Source organism: Macrobrachium rosenbergii, chromosome 43 (genome assembly GCF_040412425.1).
Source record: "Macrobrachium rosenbergii isolate ZJJX-2024 chromosome 43, ASM4041242v1, whole genome shotgun sequence".
In the NCBI taxonomy this organism is placed as follows: Eukaryota; Metazoa; Arthropoda; class Malacostraca; order Decapoda; family Palaemonidae; genus Macrobrachium; species Macrobrachium rosenbergii.
Genome location: NC_089783.1, coordinates 49,586,132 through 49,605,666, shown reverse-complemented (window position 1 = coordinate 49,605,666; position 19,535 = coordinate 49,586,132). Strand labels below are relative to the sequence as shown.

Below are 19,535 nucleotides of genomic sequence, written 5' to 3'. Positions count from 1 at the left end.
AACGAGGAGGCTACAAGAATCTTTAGACTGACGAACACCACCCTGAGGGCGCCCATTAAATAGATGGCGTCATTAGAGAGAACCTGCTCTTTTTCGGTATTTCATTACCTGTTCACACCCACAGTCCCACGTGGAGTGTACGCTGAGAGAAAGATAGATAGATAGAGAGAGAGAGAGAGAGCATAAAAATTATGATTGTTGTCAACTTTGAGACCAGCTGCAGCCAAATACTCAGCCTATACGAAACAAATAAGATAGTATAATCCACGTTCAAAACCACACACCAGTAAATAGATCCGGACACTCTAGTAGCCTAATAACTGTGCGATATATAAATCATTTCAGAAAATGAAACGAATATGGTCTATTGACTATTATTTGTTTTCTTTGAACAAAAATCTATCCCGTACTTTTTGAGGTGGGATGATGTATATATATATATATATATATATATATATATATATATATATATATATATATATATATATATATGTATACACACACACACACATAGAGTACAGTACATATATGCATGTATATATATATATTCTGTTTATATATATATATATATATATATATATATATATATATATGGTATGAGTCTTACTAAAGTAGGAAAATCACTTTCATTATCCCGGACATTGTTCCACTGGCATATTTATATTCGGAAATTGTTACCCGTAAAGCAGTGTAATCGGCTCAAATCTGTTGAACAAGATCAGCCACAACTTGAACATTTTTTCAACACACATCCCATACATCATTATTCAGAAAAAAAAAAACTTAAGCCCAGTATCCCTCAAAAACTTACGCAGTTAAGTAATTTATTAAATAAGGAAAATTTCACAATGTTGGATAGTATACTGTGGTGACAGTGAAAGTTGAGCCTAAAAATTAAGCTTACGTCTAGGTACATAGCATTATACTTTGGGTCCATGTTTAATCTGGTTTTGTTGAGGTAATATTCATTTCGTAGGATTCATATTGTGGGATTCGAGAACTTATATTGTGAAGATTGCAGCTGACATTCTCCTAAGCCACTGCCTTAGAGAGATTAGATTTTGTTTTCAAAACCTTGTATTATCGTTTCACTACGTAGTCGTAATTTCTCTTATGTCGTTATACTATCCTTATTAATTTTGCTAGAGAAGTTTTATTTATTGCCACAGTAGCGTATCATGTTTTCGAGGAATTGAATATGAGGACAAAATATGAATAAAAATAGATACATTATAGAGCATAATACTTCCTTTACGGTACATAAGCAACGTTCACAGTTTCACATTGTTTGAATTTTTAGTCCTTCGTGACCGGTCACCATAGATGCGGATGTGTTACTTTTATTAGTGTACGAGATCTATTGCGTGTTCAAGGAAAAGAAAAAGGCATTTAGTGGTTTACACAGATAAAGGTCTGTATTATACCATTCCTGTGGAGTAGGCCTAGATGCTTCAAGAGCGGCATTCTGGTGCAAGGTAGGTACCTGATGCCCTTAGCTAGGTGCAGAATGAGACATAGGCCTATGGTGATTTCCCAAACTTCCATGGAGAGCAGTGTTCTAGGCAAAAGCAGTATTAAGCAAGTATTTAGCATTAATCTATCTTAATGCTAAAGTGGGATTGTGGGATTCAGGTTCAACTTGAAAAAGTTTGTGTCGGTTCTTAGTTATGGTTTCTCCGGTCTGACTCTTGTTCCAACGATTATTTTGGCTGATTTGAATTTCTATTTGTTTTGAGTGTTTTCAACATCTCTGGAGTTCATTTTGGTAACAAATTAGTAGTTTAAAGAAACTGGAACTCCTTATGTACAACAGTGGGAAACTGGGGATTTTGGGTCTGGGGAAAATACAAAACGAGTGGAATGCCAAGGTTGGTTAAATTTTTACTTTTAACAATAAAATTACATTCTAAAGTTGTAAATATGATTTTCCTATGTTATAGTGAGTGTTTTGAATGTTTCTGGTGTGATTTCGGTAACAAAATATTAGGCTAGGCCTAGTTTTAGAGATACTGACCCCTCGTATATCCTACAGTTACAGGGACCAAAGTCGGAAACTGGGGATTTTGGATGGGGGTAAATACAGAAGAATTTATTATAATGTCCCAGAGCAAGTTCTGATTTTGGTCAAGGTAACATTTATTGAAGGTTTTTAACTTGACATCATTCATTGGGTACATAGGCCTAAGTACCTGGTATTTTAGTTAATTGGTGCCCAGGTAAAGACCCAATGCCCTAGGTTAGGTTAGGTTATGTGAAGTAAAGACTAAGCCACAACCTCATTATTCCTATTTAAAGTTCCTTAGGTTAGGTTAGGTCTGTGAGTTAGGTCCCCCTTTTCCCTGGCCAGGTAAGGACTCTACCCCAAGGTTAGGTTAGTTATTAGTATTTATATCTTATGTTATTCACGCCTCAAAAACCAGGTCTCCCTTATAATTGAAGGATAAAGGAGGTGGGTTGGAAAATCATATTTTCAATGCCAGGATGCAATCATGGTTTATAAAAACTTAGCAATCCAACTTCTTGCTAAGTAAAAAATTAACATGATTTGAAGTTCTGTCCAAGTCCTATGAAAGTATGACATTTACATTGGGAGCATAAGTGAATTAGTCATTATATAGTCTCTTTAGGTAATGCATTACTATCCTTATTTCCTGTGAAATGCTTGAAACATATACCTTTAAACATATTTTCTTTTCACATTTGTAGTATTGTAATAATCGCAAGGAGAATAGAATGTTGTTGTAATTGTATCCAGTATGGAAATTAGGTATTTTTCAATAAGATTATAATATAGATTTTAAATAATTTGACATTTATTACCTCTACGATATGTTTAACAATGATTTGGGATCACTGTGGGAAATTAGCCTTTGGCTGGGTGGTAGGGGTAACAGTAATGATTGATAAGCTAAAATATATACTGTATGTATGTATGTATGTGGGTGTATATATATATATATATATATATATATATATATATATAATATATATATAAAATATATATATATATATATATATTATATATATATATATATATATATATATAAAATATATATATATATATTATATATATATATCATATATATATATATAAAATATATCTCTTTATATTATATATATATATATATATAAATATTATATATATATAATATATATATATATATATGATATATTATATATATATATATATATATACTATATTTATATATATATATATATATATATATATATATATATATATATTTTTATATATATTTTTATATATCTAAATATATTCCAATATATATATATATATATATATTAAATCCTGTTCAATATATAAAATTTAGTATTGAAGTTGAACAATAATAAGTTATCCTTTTAGATGTCTCAGTTTATGAGAATCAGACTGTTTTAACACGAGTGTTTGGAGGAAACCCACTTTTACTGGTTTGTCCAACTTTTATAGTAGCTGCTTTTTTAATTTTAAACTAAATGCTTTGTCTACAATTTTATATAGATCCATTTATCCTCGAACTGGCATGTTTTTAAGAAATACAATTTTTACATTGTTTTTTCACCAACAATTTTTTTCCATCAAACTTATTCTTTCAATATCGGAAAATATTAGACAATATAGTACAAGATTCCAACTTGAAGTTATGCCAGTGTTCCATTTGTACATGATAAAACTTTTAGCCAAAAGCTTTCTCAAATTATTTCTAGGCATTATGGAGCCGTCAAAATTAATCTAATTCCAAAGAACTTTTGAAAATTGGTTCTTTATTCAGTATTAAAGACCGTTTAAGCGACCTTATGACGTCTGGGGTAGTATATAAACTGATGAACTTTTGCACCCAAAGACTTAAGGGACTCACAAAGGTGTGATCGAACGGGCAAAGTAATCCTGAATTTTTATCAACATGCCAAAAAATGTGGTAATTACATTGAATTCAATTTAAAATCATTAAGGGCCTCTTCCGTTTCTGGAATCGTTAATTATAATACCATTGTTGAATGCCCAAAACCTCCACCCTACCTGTCGTAACCGTCTTCCTTTTTAATTCCAGTCGCCCTCCCTTCTCCCTTCTATAAGGTTGGTACCCCCAGCAACGCATGAACTATGGTTATGTACAAATGTTTTTTAAAGAGATTTTTGTATAATATGTATTCTCAATATTTTTATTCTTGAAAATGAGACTTGTTGTCTTGAAATGGCAAAAATAAAGATGTTTTTATGTACCAGTCTGTTTCACTGCCCTCAACTTGATATATATATATATATATATATATATATATATATATATACAGTATATATGTATATATGTATATATATATATATATATATATGAAATATATATAATATATATATATATATATATATACTGTCGGTCGTTGTAAAAGACTTGGGAAAAGACTGATGAATTTTAGGATGAGGGAAAGCATAAAACTTTATTTCAACGTTTCGGTACTAATCTCGTACTATTTTAACAAAAAAATCAGCTGAAATGAGTAAAAGTCATGGATATGGCAAAAGTATATAGCCTACATATTGAAATTACAAAATACAATAAAGGTCTAAAATTAAAAGAAAAATCTAAAATAAAAACAATTAGGACATGATATAAAGCATATTTACATTATGTACAAAGGAAATGAAATGTCATCATGGTTAAAAGCTGGCTTATTTAATCTAATTAAAATAGCTTATAAAATCCTGAGTTCATTCCTGGATTTTGTCACTATTTTAAATCCTTAGTTGTAGTTACGTTACATTGATTTTGACAGCAGTCTCATATTGCTGACGGTAGAACGTTACATAAATTTTGACAGTGGTCTTTTATTGTTTGACTGTCGAGCTCTTATCAGTGGTATGGCTGGTCGTGCAATGACAGCTTTTGTGTTGATCGATTCGAAACGAAAGATTTTTTTTTTTTTTTTTATTCTAGAACCGATATATTCTAACCTGCACTTGGAACACGTAAATTTTTAAACAACCGACGAACACGGACCACTCGGAAGTTTCTCTTTACAACTGAAGTATGTTTTTTATTTTAAAGTTGATATATTATAATACTAGCTTCAAGTCAGTTTGCGGCAGATGTAACGGGAACAGCTCGCTTAGTTCTTGACACAATGTGTAGTTGACGTATTAAGATATATAAGGAAACCTCTTTTGATTAACTGGTTTAAATTTGTTATTTAAAAATCTACGCACGTAACCATAAAAAATAGTCACTAAAACCATTAGATTTAAAAAATGAATGTAAAAATTCTACCTCTTTATGAAATATGACTAGCTTGAGGATAAGTTAAACGCCCGGTGTACATGTGTGCTGATGGCATTTTTGTATTTTTCAAAACGATTATATAAATTATATATACACAAACATACATACACATTTACATAAATACACAAATTATTTTAATTATATTAATTAAATTGTTAATATTTTTTCTATTATGTATGAAAATTGATTTATATAATAGTTTATTGGTGCTACTTTGGCATGTTATCTCGCGTCAACTCCGAGGTGCTAGTTCTAAATATGGCGGAAGCTCAATGGGACACCGTGTTTAGTACTAGCCGCTCGGGGATGAAAGTATTATATACATCCATTTCTATATTGTGTGGTGGAAAAATTATAATAAACAATATCTTTGATCCTCAAGGGGCTAGTACTAAACACGGCGTCTCATTGAGCTTCCGCCATGTTCAGTACTAGCACTTCGGAGGTGACGCGTGGATAACAGGCCAAAGTAGCACCAATTTATTAATACAGTTGCAGTTAACAACTGCTGCCTTTTGCCCAATGGGTTATGTGAATGGACACGATAAAAAATGGTACGGGGACAGTGTATATATATATACATGCACTTATACATTTGCATTATCTTTCATTTTCTGTACCTGTACTTTTTTCACTGTACCTCCAATAATCTCCGTAAAAAAAACAAAACCACATAAAGTGCCTGTGCTAGCGGTGGTTGTGTACGCTTGGAAACATTTTGTAAACTACAATCTGCTCCAAAGTCCAGTGTGTTCAAGTTTTTGCTGGTACTGTTGAGAATTGACAGGTAAGAAATGAAGAGTAGTAAAATGATTTGTATACGTGAAAGGAGGATCAGCCTATTTTTTACATGCTTCGGTCAAGTTGAAAGAATGGTTGGCGACAGTGTATAATTCTGAGGAATCACAAGGGTGGAGGATAGAAAGACTTAGAAAGTTTTGGCTGGGTGGCGTTTAAAATGTTTTGGAAATTAAGGCCCTTAATAGTGTGGAAGTGCAAGTGTGTAGGTACGGAGTTTGATGCACTTCATATGCGCCATATTTGTAGGTGGATTGAACGACTAATGTGGGAGATTTCTGCACTGGGATAATTGATAGTTCAGCCGTTAATGCATGAATGTGGCCGTGAATAAAGAATTTTTTTTTTTTTAACTAATGCATCGATTGGTCAGAACTGATGAGATAGTATAGACATTTCAAGTTCCTTGCTTACTATTATACTCTCATCAACAAATCCCATAAAACGAAACCAGAGTATCCTAATTTGAAATTTACTTTTAAAAGCTTTCTCGTGTAGCTAATTGGTAGAAGCTACTATCCACTTCAGGGACCGCGAGTCATCGTTTTTCTCAAATATCTTTCAGACTAATTATTTGATAGAAATAGTACTTAGACAGTGTACAAGACGCCTCCCGCTAATTTTTTGGTAATATAGTGCATTGTCAAGTGGTTTTAGTTACTCCGTTTACTCTTGACTTACATGGTGTTGCCAAGTATCGTCAAACTATGCATTCGAACGTACTTTATCCCCAGCCCGTCCTTCCCTCTCCCATCCCCTCCTCGTCCCTCCCTCAACCCACTTTCCTGGCCTCCCCATCTCTGCCCCCACTTTCCTGTCTATGGGGGATGCGGACGTTCGATTGTGTAGATGAGTCCTACCGACTCATGCGACTTTGCCTTTAAAACTCAAGAGTAAACGCCCTAAATAACGCCATTTGACAATGCGCTATATTACCAAAAATTAGCGGGAGGTGTCTTGTACACTATGTCAAGTACCATATCGATCAAATAATTAATTTGAAAGATATTGAGAAAAACGATGACTCGCGTCCCTGAAATGGATAGTAGGTCACTTCATATGAATGACATAGCCTATAGTAACTTGTTACAATATGACTGGGTCTGCTTTTTTACTTGCCAGAATTCTTGAGGATTAGCATGTTCAAAAACGGTTTATTGCTTCCTTCGTCGTATTCCAAACCAAACTCCCCCAATTTGAGAGATATTTAAACATCTCTAAGACTTTAATTGCTGTTGTTGAATTGTACGGATAGAACGTAGAAATGAATGTGAAACTGTAGCGCTGATTAATGCTATTACGTCATGCATACACATTTACAAAAACATTCATACGTATATGTATATATTTATTAATTTATTTATTTATACAAACATATATATATATATATATATATATATATATAATATATATATGTATATATATATGATTACAGTATATTATAGATTATATATATTTATATATATAGATATATATATATATATATATATATGTATATATATATATATATATATATATATATATATATATATATATATATATATATATATATAATGCGTATGTGCGTGTTTATATTTGTGCGCCTTTTTCCCAGGGTCTGTAAATACCTGTTATAATGAGTTCTGTAAAGCCTTGCTGAGGTTTCGTTGAGGTGGTTTTCGTCCCTCGAACCAGATACATGGCCACGTCGAGTCCTTAGTGAGTGTCCAAATGTTCCCACTCAAGTTCACCGTGTGGTCTCTAATCGACCTTCCCGACTGATTGAAATTCCCCATGCAGGCTTTCCCCACGTCATTTCTGAGCCGCCAAATTAGGCGACCTCGCATCGTTAAAGGCTTGCTATGGTTACTGCCGAAGGAGTTGTGCTGCCCGTTTAACTGGCAAACGGTCAGAGACCACGACGGATCCACGTCATTTGCATATTAGACCTTTAAGTTTTAAGACTCGGGGAGTATAGTTGCGTCAGCCTGCTGTGAAGGAAATTTTGTTTAAGAAGGTCTTATGAAATTTGAAGGATTCTGTGGCTTCGGTGTTCATCAGCATTGTCATGTAGTTGTCTTCTGTATTTTATCTAGTAAATCGTCTTATTTTTATTTGATCGAAGAATTCATTAGGTGCAGTTACGATAACCTTCGTTGTTGTCATTACCTTGACCTTGAATGACTTTGTCTTCTGTATTTTATCTAGTAAATCGTCTATTTTTATTTGATCGAAGAATTCATTAGGTGCTATTGCGATAACCGTTTGTTGTCATGACCTTGACCTTGAATGACTTAATTGGTCTCAAAGATAGGGCATACAATATTTTAGGGGCAGTTGAACTATAATGGGTGAACGAAAGCTCCAAAGTCACAGTCACAGAAGTGACTCTCAGAAAATAAAAAAAACTGACCTCCACTTCAGCAAAAGCCACCAAACCGATTGGTTTTAAATTTTGTCGTCATATGTTTCAGATTGAGTTTTAGCGCACCTGTGTCAGGAAATTTCCATCTGCCCAAAATTGTTATTGTTACTAAGCTTAAAATGCAGGGGAGATACAAGTATGCGACATCACGGTCGATTTGTTTTAGGTGTGAATATTCTTAAAGTGTTATACTAGAGGTGTTTGATTTTGTTTCAGCAATGCCAAAATTTTCTCAAGCTTTGCCATTGGACGTTTTGTCATCAACAAGGGTCGACAGATCTACGATGGTATTAGTGACAAAGTAATGATTGAATTTTAATGGCTTTGGTTGCGCATGCGTATTAATGGGCATGCATACATTTTTAAATCCGAGAAATTACTTTCCTATTTTGTTTTACAGGATCAGTGATATTTTATCATCATTGTGTTAAATCCATATACAGTCTTTGGCTGTGTGATAGTAGTTTTCCTACAAAGTCTAATCAACCTAGCGTCAGCTCCGTTGGCCTGGTTCCTTTTCCACTAGTAAATAACTTTTTCTTTTTCGTTTTACGAAACGCTCTTTTACCTTTTGAAATACCATTTCAACACCCTCTATAATTTGTAACCCCGCGGGCAGCAAGGTGCTTACTTCGTCTTGACTGAGGCATATGTCAGAACGCATGGGAAACGCTTATTATTCATATGCCCACGCATTTAACCACCGGGGACAATGGCGAGAATTTCACTGTAGCCGAATGTTACGATACACACGTTTGTGTAATAACAGTTGTAGTCATTTAGACATAGTTCCTAACTGCCATAGACATTCCCTGGAATGTATAAAAATAGAATATTCTATTGTCTACTCTTTTTGAGAAGAAAATTTTATTTGGTATGCATAAAAGTAGACAATTCATCCGAAGAATATTCTCCGAAGAAAATTCTCCACACGCTTAGCAAATTTAGCGTACGTATGCATAATAATAGATTATTCTTAAAAACTGAAGAATATGCTTCACATTTGAAAGGCAGGCCATCAGGTGTCTTCGAGCAGTTGCCGGTGGTGGTCGTCGTGCATTATGGCTGCGTTCATGAATATTAGAAAACCTAAAATATATAACGTTCGTCGCTCAGGCCATCATGTCCATGACTACAAACGTCTTTTCCGATTTGACGAGGATATTATACATATATATTACATATATATATATATATATATATATATATATATATATATATATATATATATATATATATATATATTGTACAAAAACGTACTACTGGACAATAATGATGTTGAGACCAGAGGAGGAGCATTATCTACAAAACAGCGACTTGAAGCATTTCTTAGGTATGTGTCCGATCCAGGTTTTCAAGTCGGAGTTGGTGAAGACTTAGGAATAGACCAATCTTCAGTTTGCCGTTCGGTTCACTACATATGTGAGAGACTCGTACAAATAGCTGACAACTGGATCAAATTTCCTCAAACACGGCAAGAGAAAGAAAACGTCGAAAGAAAACGCTTCCTCGACGTGGACTGCAAAATATTCATTTCCGCAAGCTATCGGGGCGATTGATTGCACTCATATAAAGATAAATAGGCCTGTGCGTCGCTTCCACCCTGACGAATTTGTTAACAGAAAGGGAGTGCATTCAATTAATGTGCAGGCCACTTGTGACTCTAAAGAGTGTTTTACAAGTGTTTGCGCTAGTTGGGCTGGCAGTGTTCACGATTCGAGGATACTACGATGTTCGGACATTCCACATATCATGCAATCAACAAGAGGTGACTTTCTGCTGTTAGGTGACAGTGGATATCCTATAAAACCTTGGCTTATGGTACCCTTCAGAAACCCTGAAACTCCCGCGCAGCAACAATTCAACAAAGTTTTCACTAAAGAACGAGTAATTATTGAGCGATGTTTTGGGCAACTTAAGAAACGTTTTCCTATGCTGGCAGGTGTTGTTCGTGTTGCAACAACACAAGTTCCCAAAATTATTGTAGCATGTGTTGTTTTACACAACATTTCAAAGTATTTACATGATAACCTGCCAGAACAAATAAATCATGAGCCTATTGTCGATGAAGAAATTGAAGAACCTCGTGTGGAAACAGATGCTGTGCAACGACAACTTGGTCAAATCAAACGACAACAGAACAGATAGCTGATATCAGCTCATATTCTACAAAATCTTAACTACTAATGTGGGTAATAATACATGACTGCATTGTTAATTATTGTATTGTTATGAGGACAATAATATAAATATTGGAATTACACTCAACTTTCTTTTAGCCTTGAAATTTTCATGAAACGTAGTGTTATGAATATATATATTTATATATGAATTATCATTTCTGGTTATTATTTATAGAAAACATGACTAAATAAAGCTATTTAATATTATTGAAATGAAAGCGATGGCATGAAATTATAATGAACTAAAAAATAAACATATAGATCTTTATGTTCCTACAGATACAAGCTTATGACGCTCTCTTTTTCCCGAAGAATATTCTACTTTGCTCTCTTTTATCACGAAGCAAATAGCAAATTGTTATGCATACCACATTTAATGAATATTCTATTTTCTACTAAGGATTTGCTTTTTCCTATTTTTGGAAGAAGATAGAATATTCTATTTTTATACATTCCAGCCATTGATGCTCGCGACATTCAACATTGACCCGCCTGAAGGAGAAATGAAAGAATTTCTTACCTGTTCCCTCCCCAAACCCTCCGACGTCAGAAACGAGTGGGATTATTCAAGGGATGATGCTGCGGCCGAAGTTGGAGCACTGGAGCTCTATTTGGAGGGATTAAAACAACCAGCCAGTCCCTTGCGATCTGATGATGAGTTCGTGAAGAAGGGCAAGTGGAAGTTTGGAGCCTCAAAAAAAATGGGTTCAAGAAAGGCAAGTTCATTGGCATTGGCTTGAAATGCTGGCCTAGGTCTTCTTACCTTTAAGAGTAATCTATCTCGGCCGTTTTCAGAGTGTACCTGATGACTAAATTGGAAGGTTCACCGTAGGGGGCCAGTGCCGTCAGTGCGTCTTATGCGGTGCACTGTAGGCATTACTTAAGGTTCTTTGCAGCGTCCCTTCTGCCCCTAGCTGCAACCTCTTTCATTCCCTTTACTGTACCTCCGTCCATCGTACTGTCCACCCTCTCCTAACAATTGATTCACAGTGCAACTGCGAGGTTTTCCTTCTGTTGCACTGTTCAGAACTTTTTACTGTCAGTTTCCTCTTCAGCACTGAATGACCTCATAGGTCCCAGTGCTTGGACTCTGGGTTAAATTCTATATTCGATTCTGTTCTAAAGAGAAAAGTTTTCCAAGTAGGAAACACGAGAGAGGAAAAAAAAATAGTGTATTGGTCTGGATAAAAAAAACGTGTTTTCGTTGGCCGACTCCAGGAGTCCAAATCAGGCCTTTTGTCCCCCCTCAACACTTTCGACACTCATGGTCCACCTTATGATAAGGGCTTTAGTTGACACAAGGCTGGATTAATCTAAACCGACCACTGCAAAAATGGCTGTGAATTTTACAAAAAAGATCGAGACTGAATAGGAAGAAGGCAGTCGAAGGCGTGTAGGACAAAAAAAAAAAGTAAATAAATAAATAAATAAATAAACATGAGAAGAGGGGACGAGGTGGGCTGCTTGAAAGAGTAAACGTTACTAACTCATGCCTTAAGTTTTAAATGAAAACCTTCAACCCTCATGACAAATAACAGCACGAAGGGTCAGGACGAGATCTTACGCGGAGTTTGAAGCATTATTCTGGCACGCATTCTGTGTATGCTCTAGAAATTGCCTTCATAAAGTTTAATTTAGCTTTTGAAAATTAAGTTTCTTCATTTCACGAGGCCAAACAGTTTCTCTCTCTCTCTCTCTCTCTCTCTCTCTCTCTCTCTCTCTCTCTCTCTCTCTCTCTCTCTCTCTCTCTCTCTTTTCCCCCGAAACAAACAAAACAAATCTTGGGGAAGGTTCAAACGTCGAAAATAGATGTGTCGTGAGAAGTATTATTTTTGTTTGCAAGTAGGTGAAGCTGGTCTTATACGCACAGCCCATAAAAGAGTTAAAAGAAAACACCGTAAGTCGCCATCCTTTCTATTCCCGTAGTACGTCATTTTCTTCCTATTCTCCCCTTCCATTCCCCCCTGGCCCTTCCCCCATCCCTATGCTTCTCCTTCGACTCTGGCAGAGCGCTGCCATTCCCCTTTATAAGGGCTCCCCGCTGATCAGAATTCATCGATGTAAATAACCCCTCATCACTACAGGTTAAAGGTCACCCCCTCGGTATGGCTCCGGTCCTTTCCCCCTCACCCCTCTCCCCTGGCTCTGGTCCATTCCCCCACCCCCTCCCCTGGCTCTGGTCCATCCCCCCTCACCCCTCCCCTCCTCTCCGGGACCACCCCACTAGGTGGCTCTCTACTGACTCCCTTCCGCCTTTTCGTTTCTGGAATAGCCTGTACAAGTATGTAGAGAGAGAGAGAGAGAGAGAGAGAGAGAGAGTGTGGATTATTTAGTGATTCCGGAATTCCTTACTTTTGCATACCGGGTTCACCTAATGTATTTGAAGCATGTACTTGTCTTGTTTGCATTCCTAGTTCATATAGTTTAAGTTCGCTCACGGAATAATTGTGTATTCACACTGGTGATATGGAGTCCCTGTTGAAGAGTATCGTAATTTTCTATTTTCATTGTGAATTTCGTGAATCTCTTTCATCATTGGCGACCCCTTTGAGTGATTCTCGTTTTATCAGTCATCCATTTAGTTTCAGGCATCGAATAATTCATTCTTTTAAGTACGCACTCGAATGCAAGTTCGCTTACGAGTTTCTCGTCTTTTTCCGAATACAGAAGGGCATCTTGTAATGACGTGGGTTTGCGTGCGTGTGTGTGACAGATGGGGTCTTCGCCCCAACTGCTGGACCTTTGAGATATTTGATTTATTAGGCCTTAGGCAAGTTGAGTTACGGTGCCTTTTTTAAGATTTAGCCTTCCGTTCTGCGTGGGAACTTGCTCTGTCCTTTCGCTCATTTTTTTATGTTTTTACAGTGGGAACACAATTTACAATTTTTCTTTAGCTTATATTTACATTATTGACACATTTTAACATTTTTACTTGTTTTGTATACAATATATATATGTATATGTGTAATTCATAAATAGGTGTATATATATATGTATATATTTATGTATATATATATATATATATATATATATATATATATATATATATATATATATATATATATATATATATATATATATATATATATATATATATATATATATATATAGAGAGAGAGAGAGAGAGAGAGAGAGAGAGTGTGTATATTGGTCACTTTTTTACCGGATACGTACGTAATTAGAGAAACCACAATTCCCTCTTATAACTTCTCAAATTATTCATACTTTTTGGATGCGTTTGTCACTACAAAGCATTAGATCCGGATGCTTGAATATAAAGATTGCCAGCTAGGTAATGTGACATCGATCTGCTACTCCGGATTCGAATCCTGCTACGAACCTCAGAGTTTCTTCATATCCTTGCATTTGGATTTCAGTCTTTGAAGCGACAAGCGTATCCAAAAAGAGAAGTCAAGAAGGCACTGTGATTATTATAGTTTATATATATATATATATATATATATATATATATATATATATATATATATATATATATATATATATATATATGTGTGTGTGTATATGTCACAGATAGCTCATTAAATATCGAATTCATTATATCTTTGGAACAGCTTATTCTCAGCGGGAATTATATACAGTGCGTATGCCTTGTGTTGTTTTCGTAGCTTGCAGTATACATTAATTGTTTTGCATAGAGAGAGAGAGAGAGAGAGAGAGAGAGAGAGAGAGAGAGAGAGAGAGAGAGAGAGAGAGAGAGAGAGAGAGAGAGAGAGAGAGAGAGAGATAGAGAATCCCTTGCTCATCAAAGCGTTAACTGGACCGCTCGTATACTAAAGGGCGAATTAGTATTCTTCCTTTGTGTTTTTGATAAAGACTTCCAAAAGAGAAGTTACCCCTTTCATTCGACTGTTAAGAATTGGCTGTAAATGATATTTTTATTCTTGGGCAAGGGATATTGTTATCGGGAGCAAAGTTTCATAGCTACAGTTTCCCCTTTGCTCTAGATATTTTTTTCCGGTTTTAACTGTTCTCTTTTTCGTATAGAAAGCATGAATGGAAAGAGAGAGAATATTAATTAACGTTGCCAGTGAATGCAGTAAAGAGGCAGTGCTCTACACATAAGAAAGATGGAAAGGCACTGGCGAAAGTGGAAGGTTTTTTTTTTTTGTTTTTGTCTTTCACACCCTCGTACACAAACATTTACATGCGCTAACGTGAATGTATAGATTTTTGCAGAACACGTTTGAATTTCACCTTTTGCAGTGTATACGTGGAGTAAGAATGATTGGAAAGTTGAAAAATATATCATTGCAGGAGTGTGGTAACAATGTGAAAAGTAAAATCTGTGCTTTAAAATGGCTTGGTCTTGTAGAGAGAATGGAGGCCGACAGATTGCTGAAGTGCAATTCGGAAATGTTGGGAGGAAGACCTAGAAAGTGCTGGATAGATAGAAGGATAAAATAATGGAAAACAATGTAATTAACATCCAGAGGCGAAAATAGACAGAGTTGAATAACAGTATTTGTTTGTAGACTGACTAATCAAGCTACTCATTAACCTTTTGTGTAGGTATATGAAGCGGTTTATGTTTAGGAAAATTCATCTTGGTTTTTACACTGGGGCCACCTTGTGAGGAGAAACTGGATAGTATTGTGTGCCACAGGGATTTTTCACGAAATTATCCCGTAGGGAGATTAGTGCAATCACTGCACCACACACGGTGCACTGTAGTCATTACTTCAGGTTCTTCTCAGCGTCCCTTTGGCCCCTAGCTGCAACCCCTTTCATTCCTTGTACTGGACCTTGATCTCCTTTCATATTCTCTTCCATGTTACTTTCTATCCTTTCCTTACAATGTTTCATAGTGCAACGGGGAGGTTTTCCTCTTGTCACACCTTTAAGGCGTTTTTACTCTCAATATCACTTTCAGCGCTGAATGACATCATAGGTCCCAGCGCTTGGCCCTTGGCTTAACTTTTATGTTCGAGTTTACAAGAAATTATGGTGTTCAGTTTTAGAGGATAGTTGTGATGACCTCCTAACTTGAAACAGGCATTGTCCAAGATAACCTTTGCTATTCATATGAGCCTACTTATGTTCGCATCGATTTTAGTGTTGCTGTTAAGCTAAATAGCTTTGACACAGATCTCAAATTTGTAATTTAGGATAATTTAAGATATTAAGCAGTCCCTCTTCCTCCTGATTTTATTTGATTTTCCGACAGGTGCGAGTTACATGTGGTATTTTTAATAAGTCTTGAAATGTCATTTCTGGTGGTTCACAAAGTAGCGTCCCTGCACCTTTGTTGTTTTTAGGCAAAGTAGCTTGATAAATGTTGAGGGCGATTAGTAGCTTTTTGTTGTTCTAGGGGTTACTGCTGTTGTTCAACAAGGTTCCTTCTTTCATTCCTTTTTACTGTACCTCCGTTCATATTCTCTTTCTTCCATCTTACTCTCTACCCTCTCCTAACAAATGATTCACAGTGCAGCTGCGAGGTTTTCCTCCTGTTACACCTTTCAAACCTTTTTACTGTCTATTACATTTCAGCGCTTGGCCTTTGAGTTAAATTCTGTATGCTATTCTATTATATCCTAACTTTTTCGGAGCATTTGATGAAAAATTCCTAAATTCAAGTATTTTATGTAACGGAAAGTTCCCTTTAGTACCTCTTGGCAGCAAATGCTAGCACAGTGCTTTGGATGCACGTGTCATTCAGTCGAATGCTCCGGAAAAATACCATTTGTTAAACGAGGTGGCAACACTCATTGCAAAGGCGGTTTGGAAGTAACTTCTTTAACGTACAAGAATAATATTGAATGGATGCGTTGCGTAGTGTAACAGTTTAGTTATGAATACACTTCAAAGATAATTGCAGAATACTTAACATCTATGATGGAGCAAATGGATTCTCTGTCTTTTTCTTTATTAGTTGTCCTTGCATTTGGTTAGGCGTTCATCTATAACGCTTGATTAAGCCGTCTGTTATAATTTTTAAATTTATGGGGGAAATGGTTCTTACACTGTAAGCAGTAGAGTACCCGGATACGTATACATCGCGTGAAGATGAATAATATATATATATATATATATATATATATATATATATATGTGTGTGTGTGTGTGTGTGTGTGTGTGTGTGTATATATACACGTTGTGTTTGTGTTTATTTTTATATATGTACTCTTGCATGCAGAACACCATTCCAAAATGTTTTGGTAAGGATTCCAGACCAGTGAACTATAGCCTCATTCATTATTGGGTCTTAATTCTCCCTGTCTTATTATATGAACCATCACTGGGGTTCCGTGACACTTAAGTATCTGCATCTTTTATAAGTTCCATTTCGTAGGTACGAGGAGTTTTGTTACTTGACGATCACGACTTTGGATTAATGCTAGGATTGCTCTCGCAAAGCATTCTTCTGTGCAACTTACTTTCGTTTGATCGTGATGTCACGTCACAAGCGATGTAAACAAACTAGTTACCGGCGCAGAAACAAACTCACGAACTGAGACACACCACTAAATTGTCCGTTACAATTCGAGACACCGCGCTAATTTATTCTGTAAACACTGCGTCTTCCACCTTGCCAAAGAAGGGATTCGGGGTCTAAGCCCCGCCCACTTATCTCTCTCTCTCTCTCTCTCTCTCTCTCTCTCTCTCTCTCTCTCTCTCTCTCTCTCTCTCTCGGGGCCACTCAAATTCCACTTGACAGAATCGGACGAGACATCAGACGGACCTTCTTGATAAAAATATCCAACAGCATAATTTGGATGCTCTGGCAGAGGGAAGGATCTCCGGGCAATGGTTGAACGAGGCTAGAGGAAGCGTTTAGTGAAATCTGAGTACTCGTCGACTTTTAGTTATTTTTATGGCGTTTTACTTTTTTTACATTATTTTTTTAAGGTCGCACATGTTCACGGACTAGGCATCAGAATGCTATGTTGTATTGTGGTTCAAGGGTAGAACTTTGATTTTTATGACACAATATAAATAGATTTCAGCCTTATTGACAGTTGTAACTCAAAGGGAGAGCTTTTTAAATGTTTTTTTTTTGCGAAAGTAACACAGTTCTTACAATGTTGTTTGCATATATCAGATGGATGTCATCGTAATCAACTTATGTTTTTATCAGATGCTCTTTTAAGTGTTGTTCTCCTATCCAGTAGGGTTAATAACAATATGAAATTAGGTGGGTTTGGCAAACGATAAAGTGAAAGTTGTCAGGTTTTGAAAGAGGAAGGCAGCCGGTTAATATTTCTCTTATTTTATTTTGCCGCTGTCCTATGTGTATTCATTACTGTTTTCTATGAAAATATTTTCTGTTCCACATTTCATTAGTATTTTCATAAAACGCATTGCGGTTGAAAGCGTCATTTAATACATATTTTCCTACAACGTTTTCCCAGTCAATATGTACAAATAGGAGTCAGTGCAAATTCCATTTGCATCCACTTGCCAGGAAGCACGAACAGTTGAAGAAGAAAATGTTCTTCATTTTGAAATCAAGTTGAATCTCCTGGTCCCAGAATTTTATCTACATCTTTTCGACGATTTTCACCCACTCGATCTTGCGACAACCATGGAAATACTTAAAGCCAGCCCTTTTATCAACTTCATACTAGGAAGCAGTCTTTTATTTTGTGGGTCTTTCACCTTTTCGTGAAAATGTTTTTAACAACATTTTCATTCGTCGTAGACCTTCAGTGACGTGACATTAGTTCAACTTAATGTATTTTCAACGAGTCTTTTGAGATTTCCCAAATTACCACATAATTCAGCTGATCTCTAGCGTTCAAAGATCTAGACATTGCAGTTAATGCAAACTTTTCAAGCAACACCTCTTGATGACAAACATTAGATACATAACTTGCTTTGCCTGAAGTCACAATAGCAACCATCACCTTACTTTGCTCTCATGTCTAGTGGTGGAGCATGTTTGCAAATATTTGGCCGCTGACTTGCTAATTGTAAGTTCACGGTAATTTGACCGTTTACATTTTTCTTTTATGTCCTGATTTCCTTGTTGTGTTTATAAATATATTTTTAAAAATAGTGATAATGTTCAAACAGTGAATGACAGCATGTCTCAGAAACAAGATTTCGGGAGAAGACGAAAATAATATCAAATAATTCACAACAGAAAATCAACTTTTCTCCTCTGCTTTGATTATTGCTCATAATCAAGATGAATCCAGCTAGAAATTTATTTGGCGACGTAAAAATATTTACGGGAACATAACATGTCAGATGCCGGTGGACCTTGAGATAACAAGGATCACACAAAATTGTTGCACACTTACAGCGGACAACGTTAATGAAAGGGTAGTTATTCGGATTTTTCAAGAGAGAGAAATTGTCCATCGGTAGAACAGGTTTTCCAGAGCGTTTGTACCAGATGCATTTTCTTTCCCGTATTATGATTAATTGCATATGCAAGGGTCAATTAATGATCGGAAGTGACGGACGACAGAGAACTGAGATAAATGATTATGACTTATTCTCAGATACAGAAATCTTTGAATGGCAACTAACGATAAATTCATCCAAAGACTCTAAAATTCAAACTGATTATGACATATTCCCAGATACAAAAATCTTTGAATCTAAACTAACGCTAAATTCATCCAAAGACAGTAAAATTCAAACGGTATGAATTTACAGAGTAACAATATCCAAGGACAACTGTTTAGACAACATTAAAATGTTGCTCATGCGAGCGTACCACAGTGTGAAAGAGCAAAGAGGAGAGAAAAAACAAAAGCAAATTATTCCTAAATACAAATTTTCCACCACCCAAAAGTATTTGACAGTGATTATATTTATTATCATGAGTTTCAGTACTCTCTGCTCTTTCCCCCACCAATTCCTAAGGGCAGCAATATCAGTCTCTCTCAGCTTCCTCAGGAGTAGAGGTAG

At 35.8% G+C, this 19,535-nt stretch overlaps 1 protein-coding gene across 4 annotated transcripts in view; it reads right to left on the bottom strand.

Annotated features, from left to right (window-relative positions):
• LOC136828876 (ADAMTS-like protein 2) overlaps positions 1-19,535 on the bottom strand; it is a 440,070-nt gene that overhangs the window by 15,740 nt on the left and 404,795 nt on the right. The window lies entirely within an intron of this gene.